Source organism: Sapajus apella, unplaced genomic scaffold, assembly GCF_009761245.1.
Source record: "Sapajus apella isolate SASKATOON/1434 unplaced genomic scaffold, GSC_monkey_1.0 scaffold39, whole genome shotgun sequence".
Lineage (NCBI taxonomy): Eukaryota > Metazoa > Chordata > Mammalia > Primates > Cebidae > Sapajus > Sapajus apella.
Genome location: NW_022436979.1, coordinates 20857701 through 20884934, shown reverse-complemented (window position 1 = coordinate 20884934; position 27234 = coordinate 20857701). Strand labels below are relative to the sequence as shown.

Here is a 27234-nt window from a genome sequence, read left to right as displayed (position 1 = left end):
CCTGGGGGGTGACCAGGCTCCCCTTCCGTCCGCAGACGGGCCTGACTAAATATACCTGCTGTCTGCATACGGAGACCCCGGGAGGTGACCAGGTTCCCCTTGGGTCCGCACACGGGCCTGACTCAATCCACCTGCTGTCTCCACGTGGAGACCCAGGGAGGTGACTAGACTCCCCTTGCGTCCGCAGACGGGCCTGGTCAGAGTTGGTCCCGTGGCCTTACCTCACCCGGAGCTCCCGTCAGTTCAGTCCGTCCACCCGCGCGTCCGGCCAGCGACAACGCCGGAGCAGCAGTGGTTCCCCTTCCGGGCAGGAGGCCCTGGAGCAGCTTACGGGAGGGCCCCGGCGTCGGTCCGGCGGGGAACAGGCAGCTGTCCGTCCTTTCCGACCCCAAACCGGTGGCCCAAGAGCTTCCGGGTCAGGGAACCAAAAGTGGCGGACAATGTCATGTGACAGGAAGCCCAAGCGGCACTCGGGGAACGGGGGACGCTCTTCACGACGCCGGCGGGCCCAGACGGGTTCGCGCCCAGACGTGTGGACCCCGCTGAGAGCAGCACGGTTTGCACAGGGGAAGGGGCCGGGGACGGACCGGAACTGCAGACCTCGCGGCCGTCTCCTCCAGGGTCTTAGCTGGTAAGCCGTGCGCCGAGGGAGAGGCCGCTGTCAGCAGGAACACGGGGACGCAGCGGACCGCGTGCTCACGAAATCCGGGGCCCGCGGCCGCCCCGCGGACCCAGCCCGGCCTGGACAGCGGCGGCCCGTCCGGACAGCGGTGCTCGCCGTTCCCTCTTACGCGGTGCCGTGGTGTGTCCAGTCTCGTCCAAAAGGTGATCAGCGCTGTGCCACCCGCTGCCCCTCACTGAATTCCCCAGAATTCTCACCCGGTTTTGAGAAATGAAAGCCCTTAGCATAAGCCCATCTCAGGTCCATAATTCACGACTTTGGCGATGCTTCTCTGCATTATTTTCACTGATATCTGCGTATAGATTGGGAAATGTGTGTGTGCATTGTGTGCACGTGTGCCAGTGCGTATGGAAGTCATGTTTGCACTGCACTGTAATCCATTCAGTGTGCAAAGCATTACGTCTGAAAAACAGTATATATGCGTTAATGAAAAATATTTATGTTTAAAACATGCTGACGCGGGGACACAAAGTAAACATAATGTTTGAAAAATGGCACCAATGAACTCGCTCAATGCAAGGTTGCTGCAAATGTTCATTTTGTAGCATACGAAGCATTTGTGAAATGCATTAAAACGAAGAGCAATAAAACAAGATTATGCTTTTAATTATGAGTATAATTATGTTCAATTATATTTCTTACTTTTTCTTTCTTTCTTTTTTTGTTTTTTTTTTTAAGACAAGGTTTCACCATGCTCCTCAGGCTAGTCTTGAACTCCCGACCTCAGATGATCCACCTGCCTTGGCCTCCAAAGTGCTTGGATTACAGGCATGAGCCACCACACCCAGCCAATAAAGAATCACAACCAGAGCTGAGGTGCTTGCTAAAGGCAAAGTACAGGATCTTAGTTATAAATACCAGCTGTGACCATGCGCCTCATTACAGAAATGAGAACTGTAATTATTATGAGTATTTCCCATTTATTTATTTATTTATTTTTGGCATCATAGCTTTATTTGTGCGCTGTGAGGGTGAAGGCAATCTATTGTCGTCTTCTTTCCCTGATAGGCTTCAGAATCAAGCGGGGTGGGTGAAACAGCCATGAGCAGGGCCAGGTGTGGGCTGCGTGGTCCGTCAGGAGTCCTTAGGGCTATGACCCACGTGTGCATATCCTGTTTCAGAGGAGGGGTCCTGAGGAAACGGGGCCAGCAAGACTGGGCAGCGGTTAAGCTGAAAGCCTGCAAGTTTGAAGGGACACAGACTTGGGCAGAAGAAGAGATGAAGTCAGGTCAGGACAGGGCTGCAGCCCCACAGACTGAGGAAGGCAGAGCTCCTGGGGAGAAGCTGGGATGCATTACTCAGCCAAGCTTGTGCTTTGCTCTCCTCAAAGTGGGCTCCTCTGTTTAATGAGCCCTTAATCTCTCCTCAGGAGGGCAGGAGAAGAGAAAACCCAAAATGAGACGGAAAAGTTCTGTGCTGGACTTTCTGAAACTGGTGGTCTGAAATAGTCCACAAAGAACATGATTTCTCAGTTACCTAGCATTGCTGTCTGCATTCCTGCTCCCATGACCTTAGTGTCTATCCTGGAAGGCTTGAGGGCCTGCTGGTATCTTCCCTACAGAAAGGAAGCTCCATCAATCATTAGAGATCATCTGGCAGCAGGTCTAGTAGTAGAGCAGGCTCTCTGGGTTTACTGCTCAAGGTAAACAAACAGTGACTGTGATTAAAGGAGCCTGACATCTTTCCCTCAGCCCAAATTACATCCCATCTCCAGGCCTGTCTGGGCCATGGGTGAGAACAGCAGGAAGGAGCTAAGCCTGATGGAAGTCCCCGCGCTGGCCACCAGTCTTGCTAATGAGCTTGATCTCCTCCAACACGATGTCCCTGCTGACAGCCTTGCACATGTCGTACAGGGTGAGGGTGGCCACTGCAGCAGAGGTCAGGGCCTCCATCTGCATCCCGGTGGGGCCCCGAGTCCGGCAAGATGCCCGGATCTCCATGGCATGGCGTGTGCTGTCCAGCTCCAGCTGTACCTGGACATGGCTCAGGGCCACGTGGTGGCACAGAGGGATCAGCTGGCTGATCAGCTTGACTGCCTGGACTCCAGCTAGCTGGGCCACCACCAGGGCATCTCCTTTCTTGAGCTGGTTCTGCTGGACAAGCTTGAAGGCTACAGGCCCCAGGAGGACCACGGCTGAGGCCACAGCCACCCGTTCTGTGTCTGGCTTCCTGCCCACATCTACCATCGCTGCCCGTCCTTCCGAGTCCACATGAGTCAGTTGTTCTGAGGTTAGCTGGGGTCCTGAGGGGGCAGCAGAAGCCCAGGAACCTGGGCTAAGGCACTTTGAGTTGGCATCTGAGTCTGCATGGGAAGTGTCGTGTCTCTGAAAGGAGCCAGACCCCAGCTGCTGCTGGGCTAGAGGAGGGATCTGGGGGACCCTGTATCCTTTCCATAAAGTGGCCATCTGGCTGGAGAAACTCATTCTGGACCATAGACCCTCAACATGGAGGGCATCCCAGGAGGAAATGCTTGGATTGGCTGGTGGGGAATCATGGAACATCAAAAATGACTTGACGGGTCACCCACCGATGAGGATCATGGGCCAGTTCTTCATCTGGGAAATACTGAACATGCCTGCATGCTGCCGCTTCTTCCTGCCCACAGCAGCCCCGATGATTCTCAGCAGCTCCTGCTCAGAGGACCCAGCTCACAGGTGATCCCACAGAGATACCTGAGTTTCCAAAGAGGCAGACCTTGGGGTTGCCATGAGCTTTGATTCGCAGGCGGTTGCAGGTCCCACAGAAATGCTCGGATGTGGATGTGATGAAGCTGATCTGGCCTTGGAAGCCAGGATTTTAAAGGCCTTGACTGTGCTCTGGCAGCTTCTCCAGCTCTGGCCACTGCTGCCGGGCAGTGTCCAGCATCTCCTTATAGCTGACCATCTTCTTGAAGTTCCACTTGTTGCCGTCAAAGGGCATGCACTCTATGAAGCGCACATCTGGGGGAGGCCCTCGGTCAAGGCCGCAAAGTCCAGGAGTTCATCCGCGTTAAGGCCTCGCGTCCTCTATTTTTACTGACTATGTTTGTTTATGTGCATATATCTTACTTTTCCTCTATTATATCCTTATTATGTAAGAAAAGATATGTTGACTTTATGTCATAGTAATGAAGTATTGTTAACTTTATGTTATAATAATGAAGTTATGTGACTTCAAAAAGAAAAGTAAATATCACACAAGGACTTTATCTCCTCTTCTGGGGAAGGAGGTAGTGTGTTTTTGGTTTCACACAGGGTAGTGATATCAGACTAGGTGAAATCATGGGCTTGTTACTGTCTTTACTTGGAGTTTAAGTATGATTTAAGGAGTTGCTGTAGCTGCCAGGTTGACAAGGGGTAGACTTGTGATGTCTAGTTTTACGTATTGACTAGACTAGGGCAGGTGGTGCCCAGATATTTTGATAAACATTCTTTTGAGTGTATCTGCAAGGGTGTTTCTGGATGAGATTAACATTTACGTTGGTAGACTAGGTGAAGCACACTGCTCTTCCCAATATCGGGTGAGCCTCATCCAGTCAGTTGAAGGTGTGACTAGAACTAAAGGCTGACCCTCCCCCTGATGAGAGAAAAAAATTCTTCTGCCTGATTGCCTTTGCACAGGAACAGCTGCTCTTCCTGGTCATGAAGACTGCTAGCAATTGCATAAGCCACTTTCTTACAATCAATCTTTCTCTTAATCTCTTTCTATTTTTCTTTCTCTATTGGTTCTGTTTCTCTGGAGAATGCTAATGCAACCAGTTAATTAGTATTTTTGCTTCAAACAACCATTTATCTTGTAACAAAATTAATAGAAACATACACTTTGTATTTACCTACATATTCTCTATTTCTGAAATCCCTCATTTTAGAGATACATGTTTCATCTGATATTATTTCCCTTCCCTCTGAAGAATTTTCTTTGGCATTTCTCATAGTGCATATTTGCTGACAATAAATTCTCTCTGCTTTTGTTTGTCTGGAAAATATTTTATTTGAATTCATTTCTTAAATAATTTCTAGTTATATAATTCTAGCTTTATAATGTTTCTTTCTTTCTGTCAAGACTTTAAGATAGATATCTTTCCATTGCCTTTTTTCTCACATTGTTTTTGACCACAAGTCAGAGACAATTGCTATTGTTGTTCCCTGAAATACATATGTAGCTATTATCCTCTGAATCTTTATAAAGATCCAGAGAATACAAGTATTTACCGATGATTTACATTACGATATGGCTTGCTGTGGTTTTTATTTTGTTAAAGCAAAATAAAACTCACCAGCGGGTTGTTAAGTTTCTTGAAATACTGGGTTTATGATTTTCACGAAATTTAAATATTTTAAGCCATTATTCGAAGCTGTCTCTTTTCGAGTACTCTAGTTTTAAATCTTTAATCCACTAGCTATTGTACTCATTGTCCAAGGCTCTGTTATTGATGGATTCATTATAATCTTTTCTTCCCCTGTGCTTTAGCTCAGGTAATTTACACTGCTATACTTTCAAGTTTACCTATCTTTACCTTTTTATTTCTTTTTGATATGGGGTCTCACTCTGTCACCCAGGCTGGAGTACAGTGGGACAATCTTGGCTCATTGCAGCCTTGACCTCCTGGGCGCTAGTGATCCTCCCACATCAGGCTCCTGAGTAGCCAGGACTACAGGCACAGACCACCATATCTGGCTAGTTTTTTGTATTTTTCGTAGAGACAGGGTTTCACCATGGTGCTCAGGCTGGTCTCAAACTCCTGAGCTCAAGCAATGCACCTCCCTAGGCCTCTCAAAGTTCTGGAGTTGTAGGCATGAGCCATTGCACCCAGCTATATTTACTTTAGAAGTGCATGGCATCTTTTTGTATGCTTGGGAGAGAGGAATTTGGTACCCTGAGTACTGGAGATAAAATAGTGAATAATAAAAGAAGGGTTTCTTACCTCACAGACTTCTAGTCTTAGAGATGACTGAAGAAGCAACTGGTAATTATCTTAAAATATGCTGACTTTTTATGACTGCCCATAAAAATAAGAATATAATAATAGGGATCATAGTCAAGCAATTAGCATCATTTTGGGAGTTATGGATGACATTCTAAATGAGGTAATATTGATGCCAGGACCTGAATGATAAATAATATGAAACAGGGAAGAAGGAGATATTCAAGGAAAGTATTTATTTGAAAAACTCAAGGAAACAAGAAAGATATTTGATGAATTCAAAGAAATTAATTAGTGGAAAAAGGTATGCTGCCAAGAGCTGTGGTGGTGCTGATGGTGATGGGGTTTGCTCTGAGGCTGAGATTACAGAATGATGCAATGGTTAGTCCATGAAGGGCATTCTCAGCCAAGTTAAGGAACTTATATCTTATCCTAAGGAAAATTGGGAGCTAATAAATAATTTTGAGCAAGAGAATAATACAATCAGATTTGTTTTGTAGAAACCTTGCTCTAATTACTGTGTGGAGAATGAATTGGAAAAGTGTCAAGGGCAGGGGGGTGAGCCAGGAGACTTAAAGCATTAGTTCAAGCAAAATACATGATAGAAAGCTGTAATGACAGTAGGAGCAAAGAGAAGTAGAATAATTAGAAAGCCAGTTAGAAGAAAGAAGGAGGTAATTGTATGATGGAATGTGTGGGGAGTGGTAATGAAAGAGAAGGGCAAGTCAAAGAGGCTCTCTAGGTTTTTTTTGCCTGAACTTGTGAGCTTAAAGTAGCTTTTTCCTGATCACAAAAGACCTAGCTCCATGCCTCTTTTATTCTTCAGATCCCTCCTAGCTACTTCAAGCCACAGTGACTTCTTTCCATTCTCTGCAGTTCTGTTGAACCCATTTGGTGCCTCTGCCCTTTTAAGACAAGATATAATAAGAGAGGCAGCAGTGTACAGTAAATAAAAGCATGGCCATGGGAGGTACATGGGCTGTTAATGCTCTAGCTCTACAATTGCTTTGCTCTTTGTCCTCAACTTTCTTGTCTGTAAAATGTGAATAATCAGAGTGATTACAACCATCCTGTAAGGCCACTCTAAGTATTAAATGGGTTAATGTACAAAGAGTGCTTAAGCAGATGCCTGACACATAGTCACATCATATAATGCATTTATATGCTACGTCATGTTATATTTACACGTGATATTATATGAAAGTTGTTTGTTGTTATCGTTACATAATTTCTTATCTTAACTACATGATAAGCTTCCGGGAACCTGCACGCAGGTTTCAGTATGTCTTTTCTCTGCTGTTTCTAACCCTCAGTGGATCCCTGAAAAACGTTTTGGCTTTGCGATATCTTCATTAGAGTGGCTTCAGCGAAAAACAACTTGTTCCTAGAATATATTTAGTGAGCAAATACTTTTGCCTTGAAGCAGAAAAGATTTCTAAATTTTGTTTCTAACCTAAAAATAAAAATAAAAATAAAAGACATGCATGAAATGGGAAAACAATTACTTTTCAGATATGTTTTAGAATTAAATGGGAGATGAGTTAAAGCTGGAAATTTTCTGCTGCTTCTGTAACAATGCAGTTTTGGAATCTGGAGACTTAACAGATATATAACTTATTATAGCAAATGAAATAATTTCAATTACTGCTCTGCCTTTTTCCTTCTAACTCTAAATGGGGCCAGTAGTTTTTATAAAATAAAAGGATATCCAACAGGGCCAGGGTTTGAAAAGAGCATTATTTAAGCTTACGTTTAGCATATTAGGAATCTGTGAAAAATTATTTTTGCTAGTAATCATGAACTCACAAAGTAAATTTTAAGTAAAGTTCCTGTAGTCTGTCTCTGCCAGTGTGTAAACACAGATTGGAAAATAACAAGTGGTTGTATTTTCTGCAATTTTTATGACTACCTTAGTATTTTTTTCCCCATGTGGCTTTTAGAAAAGCCAATTGTAGTTCAATCAGTAGTATTTTAGACAGCTTTCTCAGTAGTTGGAAATACATTATACGCTCAAAAAGGAAGAAAATGGGGAAAATAGAAGATTATGGAAAATGTACAGCAGCAAATAAATCTTTTAGCACAAGATTTTGAAAAACGACTCTTAAAGCAGAAACACTCCACCCATTGATGTAGATGGAGGTTTCAAGTTCATTTTTGGTAATTGAGAGATTTATGGCTACATTTAGAGTATTACACTTGTCTTTCATTTTTCCAGTATATATTAAATAAGTACAATATGGGTATTTTGATATAAATGTACTTTCTGTAACGATTTCCACAATTAAGCAAATGAATATATTTATCACCTGACATACTTTTTTTCTGATGTATGAGAATATAACTTCTATTCCCATAGCAAATTCCAAGTATGCAATACATTATTATAAACTATACTACCTATGCTATATAACTCTAGAAATAATTCATCTTATAACTAAAAGTTTATACCCTTTAACCAGCACTCACCTTTTTCCCCACCCCCAATCACTGGCAAGTACCATTCTAACTTTCTGTTTCCCTCAGTTCAACTTTAGATTCCACATATAAGTGATATCGAATATTTGTCTTTCTGTGTCTGCCTTATTTCACTTAGCGTAATGCCCTCCAGGTTCATCCACATTGCTGCCAATGCAGAATTTCCTTCTCTTTTCAGGCTAAATAATATTTCATTGTATATAGTTATGCAGTACGTAGTGACATTTTGGTCAATGATGGACCACATATATGATGGTGGCCCCATAAGACTATAATGGAGCTAAAAAATTTCTATTGCCTTGTGATGTTGTAGACATCATAATATTATAGTGGAATGCATTGCTCACATGCTTGTGGTGATACTGATTTATCTACTCTGTTTCCAGTCATATAAAAGTATAGCACATATAATTATGTAAGTACATAATACTTGATAATAATAAATGACTTTGTTACTGGTTTATGTATTTGCTATACTTTTTAAATTTCACTTTTTAAATTGATAAGTCATAACTATACATACTCATGGGGTGTACATAGCAATATATTTTACATAGAGTGTATAGTTATCAGATCAGGAGAATTAGCATATTCATCACCATTTCTTTGTGTTGGGAATGTTTGATAACCTCCTTTTAATTATTTGAAATGACATTGTTAATTATAGTTATCTTACATTGGAATAGAGCATTGGAACTTATTCCTTCTGTCTTTGAGCTTCCTATATATATTTTAAAGCTATTATTTCATTAAATATAGCTTTTATTCATTTTTCCTTCTCTTCTCTCTTGGGAATACCCCTAATGTAAATGTTTGTTTACGTAATTGTGCCCCATAAATCCTGTAGACTTTCTTGTTTCTTTTTTTTCTGTCTTTTGTTTGCCTGTCCTATTTCAATAGACTTGTTTCAAGTTCAGAAATTCTTTCTTCTGCTTTCAGTGTGTTGCTGAAGCTCTTGATTGTATTTTTTACTTCATTCCTTGAATTCTTCAGCTTCAGCATTTATGTTTGGTTCTTTTTTATATATTTATCTTCTTACTAAAATTTCTTATTCAAGTCATGAATTTTTGTGATTTTGCTGAATTGTCTATCTGTATTCTGTATTTTACTGAATTTCCTTAAGATTATTATTTTAAATTCTTTTTCTGATATTCTATACATTTCCTTATGTTGGGGTCTGTTACATGAGAATTATTGTTTTTCTTTGGAGATGACATATTTCCTTGCTTGTTTTCATGGTCGATGTGTGCCTACATTGATTCCTATGCATATGGTAGAAAACTCGCCTCTTCCAATTTTATGGAGTAGGTTTCATAGGTTTCTATACTAGTCGCATTTGTGTTTCTCAGTGCCTTTGGCTGACAGAATTTATGGCAATGGTGGTTTGGCTTTGGAAGGGGTGGGCTCACTGGGCTGTTTCTCAGGTTGGGGACCATGTGTGCACATGATGGGTCAGCCAACTGGGGTCTGGCTGACTAGGGGTGAGGCCACAGGGCTGTTAATCTGTCCAGGAGCATAAGCACACGGTTGCTTGAACAGTCTGGGGCATTCCTGCCAGGAATGGCTTGTGGGGCAGTTTCTGCTGGGGGTGACCCATGAGGCTGTTCAGTTGGCATGTTTTTCACGGCTGCCCACAGGAGTGTTTCTCAGGCCTGCAGTGTGGTCACATGGCTTCTTGGCTGGCCTGGGTATGTGTCTGGAGGAGGCTGCTTCTTAGGATGTAGATGTGGCCTGGCCTAGGGGTGTGTCTGCCTTGGAAAATACAGGGCCTTTTCTCAGGCTTGGCTTACGGAGTGAGTGGAGGGGGAGGAGTGCACACCTTGTTTTCCTAGTTCAAAACAATGTGGCTGTGTGAATTCCTAGCAGCTCAGGGCTTGCAAGGACTATGATTCTACTGTAATAAGGATTGTAGGTGTTTGTGGTGGCAATGGGGCTGTTGGGATCTTCTGCTTACCTTTTCCCTATAGTGAGAAGTCTTCCTGACTCTGGGCCAATCCCATCTGGCAAGGGAGATGGGACTGCAGAGGCCAGGCGCTTCCTTGTTGCCTTCCTGGACTTCCAGTCACTACATATGCACCTCCATTTCCCAGCTGCAGTCCAGTGCACTCCCTTTCGCCCTGTGTAGGCCTAGGCTAATATGTGTGTTTGTATCTTAGTTTCTAACAAAAAGCTTTTAAAAGTCTTTTTTATAGCTGTGCAATGTTTGTGTTTTAAGCTAAGTGTTATTACAAAAGAGAAAGTTAAAAAAATTACACATTTATAAAGTAAAAATGTTACAGTAAGCTAATTTATTAGGGAAAAAGAAACATTTTAAAATAAATTTAGTGTAGCCTAACTGTACAATGTTTATTAAATCTGCAGTAGTGCACAGTAATGTCCCAGACCTTCAGATTCACTCACCACTCACTTACTGACTCAGCCAGAGCAACTTCCAGTCCTGTAAGCTCCACTCACAGTAAGTGCCCTATACAGGTGTGTCATTTTTTAATCTTTTATACTATACTTTTTTATAAATAGATATGCTTAGATACGTAAATACTTACTATAAAGGCTACAGTTTTACAATTGCCACAGCATAGTAACATGCTGTACAGGTTTGTAGTATAGGAATAATAGGTTACAGTATATAGCCTAGGTATGTAGTAAACTTCACTGTCAAAGTTTTTCTAAGTACACTCTATGATGTTTGCACAATGACAGAATCACCTAATGACACATTTGTCAGAATATATCTCCATTGTTAAGAGTTGTGTGAGTATAAAATTTCTTTATTCATCCATCTATCAATGTCTAGGTAGTTTCCACATCTTAGCTACTGTGAATAATGCTGCAATAAACATTGGAATGCAGATATTTCCCTGACACATTGAATTCACTTCCTTTACATCCAGATGTGAAATTGATGGATCACATGGTTGCTCTATTTTTTTGAAAACCTTTATACTGTTTTCCATAATGGCTCTCTCAACTCGTATTCCTACCATCAGTGTGTAAAAGTTTTCTTTTCTCCGCATCCTCACCAGTACTTCATATCTTAATATTTTGGTAACAGCCAACCTAACAGATGTGAGGTGGTATCATACTGTAGTTTTGATTTGTATTTCTCTGATGATTAGTGATACTGATAACATTTTTATATCTCTGTTGGTTACTGGTATATTTTCTTTGGAAAAATGTTTCTGAGATTCTTTACCTATTTTTTATATTGGGTAATTTGGGTTTTTGCTATTGAGTTGTATGAATTTCTTAAACATTTAGGATATTAAGTCCATATTAGATAATGGGGTTGAAAATACTTTCTCTCACTCTGCTGGTTGTCTTTTCCTTTTGTGACTTCCGTCGTTGTGCAGAACTTTTTTGGTTTAATGTAGTTCCACCCGTTTATCTGTGCCTTTGTTGCCAGTGGCATTGGTGTCACGTCAAACAAAACATCACCGCCAAGACCAGAGCCAAAAAACATATTCCCTATGTATTCTTTTAGGAGTTTACATTTATAGGTCTTCGATTTGTCTTTACTCCATTTTGAGTTGATTTTTGTATATTGTATAAATTAAGGGCCCAACTGTATTCTTTTGAATATAAATATCCAGTATTCACAAAATCATTTGTTGAAAAAGACTGTCTTTTCCCATTAGTATTCTTCAGCTGAATTTACTTTGGGGACCTCTGTTCTGTACCATTGGGCTGTGAGTCTATTTTTATGGTAGTCCCATATCATTTTCACTACAGCCTTGTAATATAGTTTGAAATTAGGATGTGTGATGCCTCCTGCTTCGTTCTTTTTTCTCAAGGTTGCATTGGATATTCAAGGTTTTTGTGGTTGCATACAAATTTTTGGAGAGTTTTTTTCCCCCATTTTTGTGAAAGACAGTAGAATTTTGATATGGATTGCATTTTATCTGTAGTTCAATTTTGGTAGTATGGACATTATAACAATATTAATTCTTTCAATTCATAAATGCAAGATATCTTTCTATTTACTTGTGTCTACAATATCTTTCATCAAAGTTTTATAATTTTCAGTGTACAGATCTTTTACATCCTTGGGTAAATTTATTTCTAAGTATTTTTAAAAAACTATTTTGAATTGAATCATTTACTGATTTCTTTTTAGGATAGTTTGTTGTTAGTATATAAAATTTACTTATTAGTTCAAATGGGTTTTGTGGAGTCTTTAAGGTTTTCTATATATAATATCATTGGCAAACAAAGACAATTTCAGTTTTTTCCAGTTTGAATGCTTTGTATTATTCTTACTTAAGTGATGTACCTAGAACTTTCTGTGCTACATTGAATAGCAGTGATAAGCTTGTGTACTCTTGACCTGTTCTTGATCTTAGGGAGAAATCCTTCTGGTTTTCACCACTAAGTATGATGTTAGCTATTGGCTTGTCATATAAAGGCTTTATGATGTTGAGATACATTCCATTTATACTTAATTTTTTAAGAGTTTTTATTATAAAAGGATATTGAATTTTGTCAAATGCCTTGTCTGCATCCATTGAGATAATCATATGATTTTCGTCCTTCATCCTGTTTATATGTTGTATGTACCCTTTTGATTTGCATATTTTGAATCATACTTGCATCCCTGGGAAAAGTCCACTTGATTGTGGTGTATAAACCTTTTAACACACTATTAAATTTGTTTTGCTAAAATTTTGTTAAGGATTTTTGCACCCACATTTATCAGAGATATTGACTTGTAATTTTTTTTTTTCTTGTAGTGTCCCCTTCTGGCTTTGGTGTCAGATCAATGCTGATTGTAACGTGAGTTTGAAATTATTTTTTATTCTTCAATTTTTTGAAAGGAATTTGAGAAGAATTGTTACTAATTTTACTTAAGTGTTTGATAGAGTTACCAGCAAAGCCATTGGATCCTGAGATCTTTTGTTATTTTGACGAGTTTTTCAATTACTGATTCAATCTTCTTACTTGTTATTGGACTGTTTAGGTTTTCTGTTTCTATGTATTCGTCCTTTTCTTTACAGTTATCAATATTTTGGTGTGTAAATGCTCATAGAGGCCAATTATGATTCTTTGTAGTTCTGTGGAATCAATTGTAAAGTCTCTTTCATTTTCAATTAAAATTCACAAATATGTAAAATTAAACAATAAACTTTTGAACAACCACTAGGTCAAAGAAGAAGTAAAAGAAAATTAGAAAATATAGCAAGACAAAAATAAAAACAGCATGCTCCAAACTTATGGGATGTGGCAAAAGCCATACAATTATAGCATACACTCATGGCATTAAACAACTACATTACAAAAAGAAAGATAAAAAAAAAAAAAACCTTAACTTTCCACCTTAAGCAACTAGAAAGAGAAGAATAACTTAAGCCTAAATTTAGCAAAAGGAAGGAAATAGCAAAGACTAGGTGAGCTGAATATATAGAAAAAATTTTTAAACAGAAAAAAGTTATAAAATGAAGCATTTTTCAAAAGGTAAAGAATATTTTAAAACTTTTAGTTAAACTAAGAAAAAATGAAAGTGACCTACAATAAATAAAGCCAGAAATAGAGGAGAAGCATTATATCACCTGTTGCTGAAATAAAAAAATTATAAGGGCTTATTATAAGCAAGTGTGCACAAGTAAATCAGATGTTAGAGTAAATGAATAACTTGCAAGACACATACAACCTGCTAAGACTGAATTAAGAAGAATTGGAAACTCTGAATATATCAATAACATATAAGGAGCCTTAATGAGTAATCAAAAATCTTACAACAAATATAGGCCTAGGACCAATAAGCTTCACTGGTGAATTCTACCAAACACTTAATAATGAACACCAGTATTTCTCAAACTGTCCCAAAAAACTGAAGGAGAAGAAACACTTCCCAACTGACTTTATGAGTCCGGCATCACCCTTATACTAAAGCTACACAAAGCTGCCGCAAGAAAAGAGAACTACCGGCCAATATCTTTGATGAACTTAGGTGCCAAATCCTCAATAAAGTACTAGCAATTTGAATTCATCAGTATATCCAGGAAAGGATCATACACTCTGACAAAGTGTGAATTTGCCCTGAAATTCAAGGATGGTTCAACATATGCAAATCAATCAACATTTATATCACATTAATAGAATAAAGGATAAGATTCATGTGATCATCTTGAAAATTACAGAAAATGGCATCTGACAAAATTCAAGAATATTTCATGATAAAATCTCAACATAATAAAAGTCATGTATTACAAGCTCACAGTTAACGTTCTCAATGATAGCAAATTAAAGCTTTTTTTTCTAAGATCAGGAACAAGGCAAGGAGGTCCATCGTCATCATTGCTATTCAACATAGTACTGGAAGTCCTAGCCAGAGCCATGAGATGAAAAGAAATGAAGGCCATTCATTGGAAAGCAAGAAGTCAAATTAACTGTTTTTCTTCAGAGGACATGACTATATGGTCTACAGATATATGTGAAAAATCCTAACAACGCCACAAAAGTCTTAGAACTAAGAAGTACATTTCTCACTGACTGAAGAGGACTGAGCACAACTTCTGCCCAAACATAAGTTATACAAAAGCAACTCTGAATATATATAAGACATGGAAATTTTATCAAATAACTGAATGGAAATTTCTGAAGTGAAAAGTATAATTATCAAAATGAAACATTTTACAGAGAGGATAATAAAAAGATTTGAACTGGCAGATGAAAGAATAAGCAAATTTAAGACATTTTATTAAGAAAGAAAGATACCATCTGAAGAAGAGAAAGAAAGAAAAGAAAAAGATACCTCTGGGAAATATGTGACCCCCTTGGAACCAGTGGTTTAAAAATCTTATCTTCCTTTTAAAGCAATTGACAACAAACAGCTCTGAATATTACCACTGTTCAAGTCTCATTTATTTTCTCCAGGATTCCTATGTTAGGGATGTTAGAACTTCTTGCACTGTTCATACACTTCATCTCTTAAGTTTCATGCTTGGCCTCTGTGTGCTTCGGTGTGGGAATCTTTCCCTTGACCTGTCTTCCAGTTAAGCAGTTCTGTAATCTGAGCTGCCCAATCTACTGTCCAATGTATTTGCTGAGTTCTTAAATTATATTTAGCTCTGAAATATCCATTTGAAAATTTCCAGCTTATGGAGGATATTCTACATTGTTTGACGTATTGTGTGCATTTTTCCTTCTAATTTAAAGTGTGGTAATTATTATAGTCATTTTAAAAATGTACCCCGCTGTATATGTGCTCTCCTGTCTGGACCATCTTGATGCTACTTACAGTGTCTCCCTTTGCTTCTTTCTTTCTTCTTTTTTCATTCTCTGATAATAGGCCATGCTTGTTTTACTCACAACATGCATGTAAATGAGTTACTTTATCAGGTAACTGATCATAAAGCAATTGCAGGTGCTCTGGGTGCCCCCACTGGAGATGTTTCCCTCTTTTCTCTGTTAGACTGACTGAGGAGCAGATTAATCACCTGAGTCAATCATGAATTGAGCCAGGTATGAAGTGAGTAAGTTTTTCATGAATCTTGGACTAATTCTCCCCTTTCATATTGCTGAGGTCTGGGCCTGCCAGACTTTCACTTGGGAGTCGGTATGGCTCTATTTCCTCAGCTCTGCAACATTGTAAGGATTTATCTCTATTATGCAAAGGTTCACAGCCCAGCTCACCAGCCTCTTGCTACATGCAAGCCCCAAATTAGGTTGTCTTAACAGGGAGACAATCCCTGTTTAACTCTGCTTCGTATCCGAAATAAAACATGAGTTTAGGAAGCTGTGTCCTTTGATAACACTGAGGTCAGCTCATCAACATCCCACAAAGCCTTAACATTTATCATATGTGACCTGGGGAGAAATGATTTGGAATTGGAGCTCCAGAACATCTAATTTGTGAATCTAGTCTGTGCAGCAATGAAGAGGGTTGGTCTCTCAGCATAGGTTGTCTAACTAGGTCAAATGTAATCCTCAATTCATATCCAGCATCTGTAAGTGCTCCAGAAAAAGGAATGACTGCAATATTCAACTCATTTCAGAACTGTTTCCCTGCCTAAAGTTTTAGTTCATTAAATACTCTTTGCTTGCACAACTTCTGATGCTCTTAAAATATGGTTTTTGAAGTTTAACTGGGAATTCTGGCATTTTCTCAGAGAAAACATGGCTTTCTAAGACTTATTATATCTTATATAGAGCTGGATCTTCTTTATCCTCTTTTGTTACCAAAATTATAGATGAGTTGAGTGGTAAGTGCTATTCTCTTTCAGATTTTGAAAATAGCGTATCTAAGTTTCAATCATTTCCCCAAGATGGGAAAGGGCAATGGGGAGAAAATTCCAAAGCTTCTGATGTCTGACTCCTTCCTGTGTTTTCCACCCTAGCAAGGTAAGGACTGTGTCATTTAGACTTCAGTCACCAAAGGAGAAACCACACCCTGGGCTAACCACGAGTCACTAACAGGAAGACGTAGTGATCACTACTAGGACTAGAGATCAAAGGGAAGGGAATGGGGTTATTGGAACCCAGAGGCTTGGAATAGATCTCCTGGTTCCAGGACTTCAGCCTCTGAGGACAGGGTAGAGCCAGCCTACTGCTGAAACCTCTGGAATTGGTAGAGGACGCAGACTCTGTGAGGGGACTCAGACCTCTGAAGCTGAGTTCCATGATTGATCACGGTGCTGTTATCTCTCGGGCTGACAATGCTATTGGTTCTGGGCATTATGGAATGTACGTAGGAAAAACATGCAGGCACAAAGCTACTGCTGCTGCCAAGGCAGAAACTGTGTGTTACTCAGGTAACACTGCCGTAAACAGGTATCGGACGGTTCTCTCCGACTTCCAGTCTCTCTCTAGTTCCCCCAATGGCAGATACTAACAGAGAGGACTGGCAAACAAGAAATGCAATGTGTAGGTTCCTATTCTCCCTGTGACAAAGCACAAGGAGAAAAAGTGAAAAGGGGAAGGAGGCTTGGAATTGAGAGACAGAGAATTAAAACAGATAAAACCCGTTTGTGAGCTGTCTTTGCTCAAGAAACTCAAGTCTAACTTTATAACAAATAAAACACTAAAATATGAAAAAACAGGAACATCCTGGCATTACCTTTATTTAATAGCCAACATTTGTGATTCTAAATTCTGTCCGTGGTCTCAGGCACATGCAATAAAATTCCTCTTGACAGCACACCAAAAATTAATACACGAGAAATTTCATGAATGATTAAGCTTCTTTTCTGAAGTTTTAATTTGTTTTCAAGTTTTTCGTAGGCGAAGTTCGAACATTTAGCTTTTCTTTCTCAGGAGACATTTGAACATTTTGCTCTGCTTTTTCAGGTAAAGTTTGAGCATTTGGCTCGTCTTTGTTTTTCTGTGCATGATCAACAAAAACGTAAACAGAAAGCAAAGTAAAAGCAAAAGGGAATCCATAAATATAGTGTTACATCCCTTGTCCTGTGCACCTCATTTTCTAGCTTTTTCCTTGGGGGTAGTGGGCCACTGTCAACACGGCCTCCATTGCCCTCTGTCAGGCAGTCAGGTGGCTTCCACTCTCGGTTGCAAAGGCAGTGATGTTTATTGTTGCAGACTCCTCTCATATTGCAGGTCACGGGCTAACAAGTACTGTTCAAAAATGACATAGGGACACATTTCCTGTGCATGCAGATATGTTTTGAACCACACTCTGTACCATCTTTCACGTCACCAATATCAGGAGTGCTTATCCCCATGTGATAGTCATACCCCAGCACGTGACACCATTGAAGTGAGTCCAGGGCACAGCAGAATGATCTCTCAAAAGGGGGATTTCTTGCACATTCTCATACTGAACTCTCCCACACAAGACATCTGTGACCTCACATCTTACATATTTGGTGCCATTGAAACCACAGTGACCCAAAAAAGTGACCATCACCCTGGATGTTCATATTATGGCAGCAACTCTGATTTGTGTTCTTGGGTACCTGAGCAAACATTTGTCTACACTGCTCATCATGGCTATTACATCTCTTTTCATAACAGTGGCCTCTGCCCTTGCAGGAGATCCTGTCCTGCAAATATGCATCTTCCGCACACACATGCGAAGTCCTGCCGGACCACCCTGGAAATCACGTTCACGGGACCCTTCTCTGCACACTCCACCTGATGGCCTGATCTGGCAGTTTTTTGCAGCAAGGCCCAAAGGCACAAGTAGCCCCAGGTTTGATAGTGCAGTTTGCAAAACAACATGGATCTTCTTCACACAGTTGTAAGCTCCTTAGTCACACCCTTCTTTTTCAACCACACCATTCCTGTAGTGCTCTGTGTCATGATTCTACCTCGATTTGGTGAAGCACGCATGCAGGTCGTTTTTACAGCGGTCTGAAAATATCTACATAACTGCAGTTACTGAATCTTTTTGTGGAAGTTGCCACTGGAAACATTATACACCTTTTTTGCCACATGAACATTTTTTATATCATGAGTGATAGGCAAATTATGACCAAGCTCAAGTGCTACTACAAGTGCAAAAAACCCCACTCTGTTATGTCTGAAACAATTGCACAATTACTTTTTCTATAACATACTGTTCCAACATTGGCTAAGCCAAGAGTAACACCATAGGAGTGTTTTACGATAAGATATGCAACATCATGAGGAATGACAGCATAAAAACTAGTTTATTTCTATCTGCAAAATTCTTCAGGCCAACTCTTGCAGTATCTATTGTAATGAAGTTTTCTTGAGTCCAGATCTCAAGTCCCACTACAGTAATAACAGCACCCAGTGGAATATGAAATGCATCAGCTTTTTGATACAGCATGAGTATTTCCTCCTGCACATTTGAGGTATTACTGTCCAGATAAAGGAATCGTTCATGATCTACCATTACTGCCAGTTCAACAAACAACGTGTGGGTCCACTGGCCCTCAAAGCCACTTGGCGTTAGAGTGGAAGGATCTCGAAACTTCAATTGTCTTACTATTTCTTCCTCTATTAACCCACATCTCATGGGTGGGAATTGTGTCTCTTCATTGTCCATCTTATATATCAGATGTTCAAATGTGGCCAAAAGCCTTCTGGGCTTGATTTTTTAAGTAGCGCCCTTTATCTGTAGTATTCCTTGGAAGCCCCCCAAACAGCTGCTGAGAGCAGCCAGGAGTTCTGGGTCCCCTTCCACATAACCATGAGAGTAACAGTCATCCTGGACAAAAAGTTGGCCCTCAAAAACAGCACCCTGGTCTAAGCAGGTGAACACAGAGTAGGATTTGAATATCAAATACTTACTGACCTTCATGTAGACAAGGTGCCTTTGGCATCCCGGGTGTTCATGCCTCTATTGGCTCCAGTTATCCTCAGGGATATCACCACTTCTGGGAGGCTTTGGTGTTGAGAAAGCCCAATCTGGGGCCATCCAGATAGAAACAGAGCAGTAGGCGGGTGAACCTCACATGGACCAGAGCCTCGCCCACTGCCATCATGGAACCACTGTGATGGAGCTAGGGTGAGAGCAAAGGAGGGGAGGCAGGAGGCACAGCTGGCCTAGCTCCTCCTTTGAGTTGATTGTATTCAATGTTGACCTTAATGGTCTTTCTTCTGGCAGAGTCCATCTATCAGAGCAGCAGAGCTAAAAGATAAGATGAAAAGAATGGCAGAGATGGGGTGGTATGAGCAAAACAGGATGGAAGAGACAGAGCTGGGTATGAGTAAAACGGAGTAATATTTGCCTCAGGACATAACTCATTATCCTGCATTGGATTTGCTTCTGCATGTTGGCAAGGCAGAGTGAGACTGTGGGTGTACAAAAGAATGGCAGTTGGCTGCAGGTTCATAATTACTGAACTTAGATGAAGGACACATGGGTTCATCACACTGTTGTCTAAATACATGTATGTGCATGAACATTTCTGCAATAAATACTTCAAACAAAAAGGTCTTAATGGAAAGGGAAACATATATCTCATTTTGATAAGAAAACCTTGATTGAAATGTATAGACTGGGAGTAAGTATAGGTAGTTCTTTTCAATTTCAAATGATAAATTATTGGGTCACCTACTCAGAAGAGAGACATGAAAATATTCACATATCTTACTTTGTTTGTCATGGTCCTCAATATGTATTTCTTTGAAAAATATCATTACTTGTCCTATCTTCATCTAATGCTGTCAAGCTGCATAGTGTCAAAATATTAATTATCCTTCAAAAATGTTAGCATCTATTTTAGTGGATCCCACATTCAATATAATAATAAACCATTGTGGAATTAAAAGAGGAAATACCTTGGGTGGACAGATGTTCCTCAAAGGTGATAACATTTGCTTATACTCTTATGAAAGGTAACATTTGTCAAAGCCTCTAACAAAATAAAATGGAAAGGAAATCAAGCTAGCTGGAAAAGCAAGAGTTGGAAGTGAGAAGACATTGAAGGGCAAGCAAAGTACCTTCAGAAATAAATGGAAAATCAGTGAAGGATAGCTTGGGGGGAAGGTAATATTTTTGTCCTTGAGCAAATGTATCAAAATCCATGGCATTTTTAGGATTATAAGGTGACCACTCCTGAGGTCCACCCTTGAATGTATTTATAGGATAAATAAAACTACCTATCTCACCTGAAATTTAAAACACAAAAAAAGGTCTCAGTAATACAAATGTATTATAAAATATTTGTGAAAATGAGAAATCCGGTACTAGCATGGTGCCTGGTGGCCAGTACTGATTTATTGCTCTGTTCTTGAATAAAACATTAATAAAACCGCCTCATATACAGACACCATTCTGCAAACTCTGGACTATAAATGAATAATACTGTCCTAAATAACTTAGTAGTCTGGAGCAAAAATTTAGGGAGATTGTTTGAGACAAAAACACACTTTAGGAATCTGCGTAATTAAGTTCAATATTTTACATGTAAAATGCCTAATATTGTTTTGCTAGTGAGAGTAACCACAGTCTTTATCAGACCAGTTAAATAATGAGATTAAGTATTATTAGTCCAGTTGAAAAAAAAAAAAATAAAAGAACTGAGGAAAGTGAAATCTGCTTTGAGTGACCTAAAACACAGTGATCAAATTCCACATTTCCTAGTAGGCAATATAAAAATGAAAGATGCCAGATAAAGCACCTATTATCTTTTGGACCTGGACCCATTTTTCCTTAAATTTTCCTTAATTTTTCTTTTATCTTGATTCTAAGTTGCTTGATCTCCTGTCTCTGCAGTCATTTTCTTGTCATTCATGGAATCTTCCTTTCATGAAAAGCAACAAGAATCTTTTTTCCATTCACAAGGTTTTATGATGAGCTTCTTATTCATACTCAATTTTACAGAAATGTATAACTCAACCATATGAATCCCAGCAGAAAGGAGGCTTTATTATATGCCCTGCAGAACAGGGTTTTGCCGTGTTGGTCAGTATGGCTTCAAACTCCTGAGCTGAAGTGATCTGCCCACCCCAGCCTCCCAAAGTACTCGGATTACAGGCATAAGCCACTATGGCTGGCCCAATAATAGTTTCGATTAAAAATAGTACATTAATGTTTAAGTTATAGTTACCTAGGAAGTAGTAACCATTATATTGCTTATAAATAGTAAGTTTCCCATTAATTCTTTTGCTTCTTACTTTACTATTCAGGAACCAAGGCTACTAATACTATGAGGAACTTGTGGGAGCTGGAGAAAAGGTGACTCTTCTTATGCTTTAGCAAAGAGATTGGCAGTATTTTGCCTCTGTCCTAGAGATCTGTGGAACATTGAACTTGAGAGAACTGATATAGAGTATCTAGTGGAAGAAATTTCTAAGCAGCAAAGCATTCGAGATGTGATTTGGGTGCTGTTAAAAGCATTCAATTTTATGTATTCACAAAGATATGGTTTGGAATTGGAATGTATGTTTAAAAGGGAAGCAGAACATAAAAGTTTAAAAATTTTCAGTCTGATAATGTGATAGAAAAGAGAAACCCATTTTCTGAGGAGAAATTCAAATTGACTATAGAAATTTACCTGAGTAATGAAGAGCCAAGTGCTAATCACCAAGACAATGTGGAAAATGTCTCCAGGGCATGTCAGAGGTTTTCATGGCAGCCCCTCCCATCACAGCCCTAGAGGCCTAGGAGGAAAAAATGGTTTCCTGGGCCAAGCCCAGGGCCTTGCTGCTTTGTGCAGTCTTGGAACTTGCTGCCCTGTATCCTAGCCATGGCTAAAAGGGCCCGATGTACAGTTCAGGCCATTGCTTCAGAGGGTTCAAGCCCCAAGCTTGGCAGGTTATATGTGGGGTTGGGCATGCAGGTGCACAGAAATTGAGAAGTAAGATTTGGGAACTTTTGCCTAGATTTCAAGAGAAAATGTGGGAATGCCTGGATGTCCAGGCAGAGGTGTGCTTCAGGGGAGGAGCCTTCTGGAGCACCTCTGTTAGGAAAGTGCAGAATGAAAATGTGGGGTCAGAGCCTCCACACAGAGTCCCCACTGGGGGACTGCTTAGTGAAACTACGAAAAGAGGGCCACCATCCTCTAGACCACAGAAGGGTAGATCCACTGAAAGCTTGGACTGTGTGCCTGGAAAAGCCACAGGCACTCAATTTTGCCCGCCCATGAAAGCAGCCAGGGGTTGGGGGAGGACTGTACCCTGCAAAGCCACAGAGGTGGAGCTGCCCAAGACCATGGGAACTCACCTCTAACATCAGCATGACCTGAATGTGAGACATAAAGTAAAAGGAGATCATTTTGGAGCTTTACGATTTGACTGTCCTGCCAGATTTTGGACTTGCATAGGGCCTATAGCCCTTTTATTTTGGCCAATTTCTCTCATTTGGAATGAATGTATTTACCCAATGCCTATACCCTCATTGTATCTTACCAGACATATAATTAACTAAGAGAGTTTTAATTTCATTTTGATTTTTTTCTTTAGCAAAGGGTAGGTTCAAGGCCCCTCAAATCATTATCAAGCAGAAGAATTTTTTCAACACAACTCTTTTCATTATCAGGTACAATCCACACTGATTCCTTCAGATATATAGTACAAAGGTTCTCTTTCTTGAATTGTTTATATATTAAAGAGAACTGGAGGCTCCCTGTCTCTGGATGGGTAAACAAAAAGAAGATGACCATGGGCAAAGTTACTGAGCACAATCTGTTCAGGTTACTTACTGTTGTATAACAAATTAATCTAGTGGCTTAAAAATTTATTTTATTATTTCTCACAAATACGTAGGGCAGGAATTCAGACAGGGTTTGGCTGAACAATTTTTGCTCCATGTGATGTCAACCAGTGTTCATCTGGTGCATTCAGCTGGTGGCTTGGCTCATTTTAAGGGTCTGAGGTACATTTACTCATTGTCTGTTCCTCAACAGACAAGTCCAGAAGGCTGAGCTTGGTAGAGTCTATTCCTTGGAGAGCCTGCATAATACCTCTGCTGCATGGATTTCTTCTTAACTGCAGTGCTCCAAGAACAATCATTCCAGGAGGTTCAGACAGAAACTAAGAAGGCTTCTTAAGATTTAGCTTTAGAAGTGCCAGTATATAACTTTTTCCACGTTGCATTAGTCAAGCCAAAAGTAAGACTATGTTAGATTCAAGTGAAATTGAAAAGTTTTAAAAGAAGGAAGAGATTCAGATTCCATTTCACCTTGGAAAAATGGCATGTGTGTTCAGCAAAGGAATAAATAGCTGAAACACATCAAGGGCCCAAGCTACTTCAATTACATTCTAGCTCCAACAATGTAATTGGGTGATTATTTTTAATAGACTGTATTTTTTTAGAACAGTTTTAGATTCCCAGCAAAATTGAGTGAAAAGTACAGAGATATCCCAAATGGCTCCAACCCCCGTGTAGGGGTGACTTCCCTCATTATTAACAATCCTCTCTAAAGCAGTACATTTGTTACTATTGGTGAACCTATACTGACACATCATTATCCCCTGAAATTCATAGTTAACATTAGATTTTACTATTAGCGTTGTACTCTTAGTGTAAGTGTTTGGGCTAATGGATAATGATATGTATTCAAAATTATAGTATCATGCAGAGTACTTCCACTGCCCTAAAAATCTTGGCACTTAACACTTTTCATCTGTTCTTTCCCCAAGCCCAAAAGAAACCCACATCTTTTAACACTTTCCATAGTTTTGCCATTTTCAGACGTCATATTGTTGCAATAACTCAGTATGTAGTCTTTTCAAATTGAGTGCCTTCACTTAGCAATAGGAATTGATGTTTCCTCCAAGTCTTTTCATGGCTTGCTAGTGCATTTCTTTTTAGTGTTGAATAATATTTTATTGCCTGGTATATCCCAACTTATTTATCCATTGACATACTTAAGGCCATATTGGTTGCTTCTAAATTTTCTCAGTTATGAAGAAAATTGATATAAACATCCACATGCAGGTTTTGTTTGAACATAAGCTTTAAGCTCTTTTGGGTAAATTCCAAGGAGTTCAATTATTGACCATATGGGGCATGTGTTTATTTTTTAAGAGTACAAGGTATATTACAAAGTGGTTGAATTATTATGAATTCCCACAAGCAATGAATGAGAGTTCTTATAGTTTGGCATCCTTGCCAGCATTTGATATCATTAGTATTTTGGATTTTGGCTCTGCCAATATGTGTATAGTGGTATTTTAATTTGTATTGTCCTGATGATAGATTATGTGGAGCATCTTTTCATATGCTTATTTTCCACCTGCATATCTTCTTCAGATGTCTATTAGCTTTTGATCCAATTTTTAAAATCAGTTGTTTGTTTCCTTACTGTTCATTTTTCAGAGTTCTTTCTCTATTTTGAATAATTATTTATCAGATAAGTATTTTGCAAATGGTTTTCTCTCAGTCTGTATCTTTTCATTCCCTTGACAGTGTCTTTTTTTTCTTTCTTTCTTTTATTTTTCAACTTCTGTTTTAGATTGAGGGGGTACATGTTTGTTATATGGGTGTATTATATGATGCTGAGGTTTGGAGTACAAATGATCCCATCGCCCAAGTAGTGAGTGCAGTACTAAATAGTTTTTTAACCCATGCCTTCTTTTCCCTTCCTCCTCCAATTGTTCTCAGTTTCTGCTGTTACCATCTTTATGTCCATGAGTACCCAAAGTTTAGCTCCCACCTATGAGTATAAACATATGTTATTGGTGTTCTGTTTCTGTGTTAATTTGCTTAGGATAATGGCCTATAGCTGTATCCATGTTGTTGCAAGGGACATGTTTCTATTCTTTCTGATGGCTATGTAGTATTCTATGGTGTATATATGCCACATTTGCTTTATCCTATCCACCATTTATGGGATCCTAGATTGATTCCATGTTTTTGCTATTGTGAAGAGTGCTGTGATGAACACACAAGTGTATGTGTCTTTTAGGTAGAAATTTTGTTTTTCTTTCAGATACGTATCCAGTAATGGGATTGCCGAGTCAGTTGGTAGTTCTGTTTTAAGTTCTTTGAAAAATCTTCAAACTGCTTTCCACAGTGGCTGAACTAATTTGCATTCCCACTGACAGTGTATAAGTATTCCCTTTTCTCTGCAGCCTCGCCAGCACCTGTTGTTTTTTAACTTCTTAATAATAGCCATTCTGACTGGTATGAAGTGGTATGTCATTGTGGTTTGGATTTGCATATTTCTGACAATTAGTAATGTTTAGCATTTTTTCATGTGTTTGTTGGCTTACTGTAGAAGTGTCTGCTTATGTCCTTTGCCCACTTTTTAATGGGGTGTTTTTTCCTTGTTGATTTAAGTTTCTTGTAGATTCTGGATAATAGACCTTTGTTGGATACATAATATGTGAATATTTTCTCCCATTTTGTACAGTGTCCACTTACTCTGATAATTTATTTTGCTGTGCAGAAACTCTTTAGTTTAATTAGGTCCCACTTGTCAATTTTTGTTTTTATTGTGATTGCTTTTGGAGTCTTAGCCATAAATTATTTGCCAAGGCTGGTGTCTAGTGTGGTATTTCCCAGGTTTTCTTCTAGGATTATTATAGTTTTTGGTTTTATATTTAAATCTTTAATCCATCTTGGATGGATGGTAAAATGTAGTGATTCAGTTTTAATATTCTGCATATGGCTAGTCACCCATCTCAGTATTATTTATTGAACAGGGAGTCCTTTTCCTATTGCTTATTTTTGTTGTTCAGATGGCTGTAGATGTGCAGCTTTATTTCTGGGTTCTCTATGCTGGTCCATTGGTGTATGTATCTATTTATGTACCAGTACCATATTGTTTTGGTTACTATGGCCTTATAGTACAGTTTGAAGTCAGATAATGTGGTGCTTCTGGCTTTGTTCTTTTTGCTTAGGATTGCAGTGTCAGGCTGTTTTTTTGATTATACATGAAGTTTAGAATAGCTTTTTCTAGTTCCATGAAAAAATGGGATTGGTAATTTTATAGGAATAGTGTTGAATTAGTAGATTGCTTTGGGCAGTATGGCCATTTAATAATATTGATTCTGCCTATATATGAGCATGGAAAATTTTTTTATTTGTTTCTGTCATCTATGATTTTTTAAAACAATGTTTTGTAGTTATCCTTGTATAGATTTTTAACCTCCTTGGTTTGATGTGTTCTTAGGTATTTTATCTTTGTGTGGCTATTGTAAATGGGATTGTATTCTTGTATTGTAATTGGGAATGTTTTTGGTATATAGAAATGCTACTGATTTTTTACATTAATTTGGTATCCTAAAAGTTTACTGAAGTGATTTGTTAGTTCCAGGAGCCTTTTGGCAGTCTTTAGGATTTTTTAGATATAGAATTATATAATCAGCAAAAAGGGATCATTTGACTTTTTTTTCTGTTTGGATTCCTTTTATTTCTTTCCCTTTCCTAATTGCTCTGGCTAGCACTTCCAATACTACGTTGAATAGGAGTGATTAGGATGAGCATCCTTGTCTTGTTCCAGCTCTCAAAGAGGATGGTTCCAGTTTTGACAATTCAGTATAATGTTGGCTGTGGTATTGTCATTGATGACTCTTATTTTGAGGTATGTTTCTTCACTGCCTAGTTTCTTGAGCATTTTTTTTTCCATAAAGAGATGTTGGATTTTATTGAAATATTTTTCTGCATCTATTTTAATATTATATAGTTTTTGTTTTTAATTCTGCTTGTGTGATGAATCACATTTATTGATTTATGTATGTTGAACCAACCTTGCATTCCAGGAAAAAAACTGCCTGTATTGTAGTGAATTAACTTTTTGATGTGCTGTTGGATTTAGTTTGATAGTATTTTGTTGAGGATTTTTGCATCTATGTTCATCAG

The 27234-nt window shown here is 39.1% G+C and overlaps 1 pseudogene; it reads right to left on the bottom strand.

Annotated features, from left to right (window-relative positions):
* Positions 1-1626: 1626 nt before the first annotated feature.
* On the bottom strand, positions 1627-17602 carry LOC116565142 (annotated as a pseudogene).
* Between the last annotated feature and the right edge of the window lie 9632 nt (positions 17603-27234).